Source organism: Poecilia latipinna, unplaced genomic scaffold, assembly GCF_001443285.1.
Source record: "Poecilia latipinna isolate Pla-1442-1.1 unplaced genomic scaffold, P_latipinna-1.0 Scaffold185, whole genome shotgun sequence".
Lineage (NCBI taxonomy): Eukaryota > Metazoa > Chordata > Actinopteri > Cyprinodontiformes > Poeciliidae > Poecilia > Poecilia latipinna.
The window spans coordinates 262,789-267,408 of NW_015112801.1; the positions used below are offsets into that span (position 1 = coordinate 262,789).

General features: G+C 38.5%; 1 long non-coding RNA gene across 1 annotated transcript; it reads right to left on the reverse strand.

The window, feature by feature from the left end:
• Nucleotides 1–2,390: 2,390 nt before the first annotated feature.
• LOC106946290 (uncharacterized) lies at nucleotides 2,391–3,802 on the reverse strand. Its single transcript, XR_001424739.1, has 2 exons — nucleotides 3,141–3,802; nucleotides 2,391–2,533 (listed from the first exon to the last, which is right to left on the reverse strand). It is a non-coding gene; the product is annotated as an uncharacterized LOC106946290 (long non-coding RNA).
• Nucleotides 3,803–4,620: the final 818 nt, after the last annotated feature.

Here is a 4,620-nt window from a genome sequence, read left to right on the forward strand (position 1 = left end):
TTACTTGCCAAGTAGCATGTAAGCATCATCTATTGAAATAATGAGTGACACCATAATTCATTCTTGACAAGTGTACATCTACCAACGCTGTGATCAATCAAACATAGCACAGAGAACATTAATCCTCAATAAAAAAAGAACATGTCTGAAAACTTTATTCCAACATTTTTAGCAACTGTGCAAAATTGAGCAGCAATTTTGCCACTGAGTTTCACTTGTTGAGCTTTATGAAGCTGTCTGAACAAGCAACAATATTTCTTATTAAACACGCCTATTAAAATTATACTTTTTAAAAAGTTGTATCAGAACTCTTCAGCACAAAATTCAGCATGAGATAAATGACATGTAAGAGACCCAACAGAGGCCGTATGCATTCATCTTAAATTACACATTAATCAATAATCTGAAATGTAACACATGGTTTGATACTTCATAGCTCTGGGTGTTGCACTAGTGCACAAGTACCAGCAACATGCCGTAAGTACATGTACCACCAGTGCAACGTTAGCAGTGCAACAAATAGACCTTCGTTTATTTTTACTCGCTGCAAATCATTTCTCTGTCATAAACCGAGGAAATGCTGCCTTGACATGGCACTGCGGTCATGTCAGCCCAGGACTCTCTTACCTTGTTCGCATTGAAAGAACAAGCTCTGTCTTGTTAAGTCCTTTCACATCACACTGGATACAGTCCTTGGGTTATGCCAAAATGCATTGCTTGCATCAAGCAATTTTTTTTCCCATGTACTGAGCTCTGCTATAACTCTGCCAGGGCAGAAAAATACTCCCTACCAAGTAAACAAGCTCTTATGAGGCAAAATAAGCTTGTTTATGACGTTATGCTACTATATTGCATAGAGATGTCCCATTATCCGTCAGTGGATGTATTCTTTGGGTGAATTCTGTTTGCATAAAAGTCAATGTAGAGACAGTTGTTACGCTCACAGAATGCTTCATTAGTGCAGCAATTCTATCTAAATGTAGGTATAGCATGTCTATATTCTATATATTATTTTACATTATATTTAGAATTCCTAATTGCACTTCCCAAACTTTTTGAAAGGTTTGTTGGAGTTTTTTTTTTCCCTTGTTTGACCAAGGAAAGAATTGCCAGTTTCAGTTTCCTTATTTTTTTATTGGCTGTTATTCTCCTAATTGCATTGACTCAACAAATTAAAGTTGTGTGTGGTTTTTTTAAATCATGTTTACTCAAGCTTATGAAGGCATTGATGTATTTAATTGTGCTGTACTGGTGCAGAATTGTCAAATAAATCTGTATTTCAGTAATTTATGTATGTGCTTAAAAAAAATAAACAGTTTAAGTAAATTCAGCTTTTTTTTGTAACCAATACAGATATCTGGATAATTAACACAAGTTAAAAAAAAAAGTCAATCCCTTTTAAACACAGATGTGTTTGTGAGTGACTCTTTTCCATGTAGTATTTCAGACAAAGTGCATTGAAAAATTATTGAATTCTTTCACATTTCTTTTATGGATTTTTTAAAAATGTCTTTTTTTTGTGACTGGCAAAAACATAATTTTTCCTGTTTGAAATTGTGAAACATTTGGCACTGGAAAGCTGATATCTCCGGACCCTGTGCAAATAAACAACTTTTTTCCCTCTCTACCTGACATTAAACAATGACAAACTTTTCCTCTTCTAGGTCAGTTAGAATTACAAAAATATTTTAAAAAATGTTTTTGCTAAATGAGAAAGATAATTTTGGAAAATTTAACCCTAGTAGTTGAAGGTTTACAAGTATTTCCATTGTTGTAGCAGAAGTGACTTTTAAACCAATTCTCGGTACCCTTTAATAAGCTTCTCACACTAATTTGCTGGAGTTTTCGCCGATTCCACAACTACTGTCACTGAACTAGGTTTGTAAGTACCTTTCTCTCACACACACACACCTCTTAATCTCCGTCTATATTGTACTGAACTAAGATCAGAACTTTATGATTGTCTTTTGATGCATATTTTAACGTTGATATGAATCGTTGTTCATTTGGAAGACCCATTGTGCCCAAGATTTAAATTCCTTTCATTCTTCAACAGAGCCATAAGAATTATGAATAAAATTAATTAATCACAAAGAAAAGACAAGTTATTTTTTGCTATATTCAAATTTAAGAACAAGTAAGCCTTAGGATTTGACAGACTTTCAAGGACCCCAAAATATGTAGGGAGTAAATTGATTGTACAAGTGAAAGTTCAATTTATCCACAGTAGAACCTATTTTTTAGTGTAATAAAGATAATGTTTCACAGAAGGATGCCGTGAAAGCTCAGGCGTTATGCACGAAATCATCCAGGTTTATTAGTTATTTGATTTAAAAGTTCAACGTTGTGTGTGTGTTACCTTGCAATTTGTAAAGCCAAAAATACTTAGAAAAAATTTAAATTTGCCTTTAATACAACTTTTTAAATATAACACAGAGCACCAAATGTACATTTGAATCATATTTACTTTGTCTCGCAAGCATATTTATGGTTGAAACATTTGAAGGGAGTCTTCCTGCAGTCTCCTGAAGATCTATCAGGGGAGGAAACACACTGAAGTCAGAAAAAGCAACAAGATCCTCGGATTCGCACATCAAAAAACCCGTTTCTGACTTCTTCGCAGCCTCTACGACGGCAACGCAGAACATCTCAGCTGTCAGCGATCCACCCAGACACACAGACCGGTCCAACATCTTTCTCTGTGTGTGAGGCTGAGTCTAATCTGCAACAACCTGGTTAGAAAGAAGCAACAACAACAACTGTGCATGACTGTAGAAGTGTTTTACCCCCCTTTTCCTCTTGTCAGGGAAAACAGAATTAGACCAAAGGGCTTTTATGTACTCTGCTCCCTCAGCCGATGGGGGGGAAACACACAACCAAAAGAGCACAGTTTCTCTGCATGAGGTTAAAATGATTACAGAGCACGTCAGGGCAGATTCTCTGAGAAACAAATTATTCTTTTTGTTGCAGTGGATGGTTTTGCTGGCCTTTTACCGCTCGCTCCATCACCTGCCGCTTAGCCTCCTTACCTGCAGTTGACTTTAACATGCAACCTCCTTTTGGTGTCTCATGAAAATCATTGTCGCATTTCAAACATTACATTTGGCCATGGGGATGTACGGTTGCTTATCAAAGCTCACCTGTGATTGGTGAATTTCTTGCCATGCAGTCAGACGTGGATCTGCCAACCAGATGGTAATATCTAATGGCATCCCAATGGACCTCTTATTGCTGTCATGCCAAGTTAATCCTGCCCTACAAACAAAACATGGCAGCAGCTTCAGCTTTACTCAAAGCGGCACTGCCTACCAAAAGCCAAAGGTTCTTTTCTTAGAAATGTTGGCAGACGATTACATTAAGATCAGTCAAATAAAGCATTTTTTTTTTTTAGCTCCAACAATATGCACACTCGACAGTCCGCCAACACGTGAAAGACGTCCTGTTTCCAGTTCAGTCGGAGAGCAGAATTTCGTTCTGGAAACTGTACCCGATACAAGCAGATTTTGTTTTGCGAAACATGCGGCCCGGGCGCGGAGCTTTTGAAAGGGGCCAGAAAGGCAAACGGGCAACAAAAATAAAAAGGGACACAAAAGGGTAACAAAGAAACTGGAAACGCACGTGGAAACCGGACCAGTGTACGCAGGAAAGGAGGACAGACAAAGTGATAGCTGACAAGGTCGTAAGCTGGCCTGCATGTGCAGAAGATGAAGAGCCGTACGTGAAATGACAGGCGAAAGAGGAAAATGCTGGAAGAGCAGCAAAAGAGGAACATGAAAACTAAAGACGCAGTAGTGATCGGGACGACAGAGATGGTGCAAACTGTTCAGGTCGGCAGCCGATATTTTCTTTACATCTGGTCAGATTTGCTCCTCGAATCAGATTTATTTTTTTTAAATATATATTTTCACTATTGAGATCCACCCTTTGTTTCTACAGCAGATCAACAGTTTTCCTGTTGCGGTGAATTGTTTCTCTTCCATTCAGTAGCATTTTCACAAGAGTGATTGACAACGCCAAGACCCACCTTCTGGCTTTGATTGGTTGTCTCTGAAGAGATGCATTGGAAAGTCTGGTCTTTTCACAGATTATCTGTCTCATATCATACTGTCACGACACGTAAAAACATACTTTTTCTATATACTGAAGCTTCACATTGATGTAATTTGGCAGGAGAGTGTCTTCATGTTCTGCATGTCAGTGCGCTTATTCCAGCTGCTACATGACAGACAGAAAGCCCTGTAGAGGACAGTGAGAGGAGCTGAAGGGGTCATCAGGATGACCTTGCTCTCTGCCCGGGATCTGTGCCAGAGCGGCTGCAGGGACAGAGCTCTGAACATTGCTGGAGACTCCTCTCCTGCTCTCCATGAACTTTTTAGCTAAACGACACCGCAGGATTAAAAGCAGAACCACCAGACAGCCACTCTGCTTTCTGCCCGAAGCTGTTAAGAGCAGAGCTGCTGTTGAGACGATGCACTTTATGTTGTTACACTCCCTTTAAGTATTTCACAAAAATAAATAAATAAATCTGCTGGATAATTTTCACATTAATCCGTTTGTCCGCTTGTAATTAGCTATCTGGAGAAATGTGAATAAATGAACTTGTTTTGATCGTACAACGTA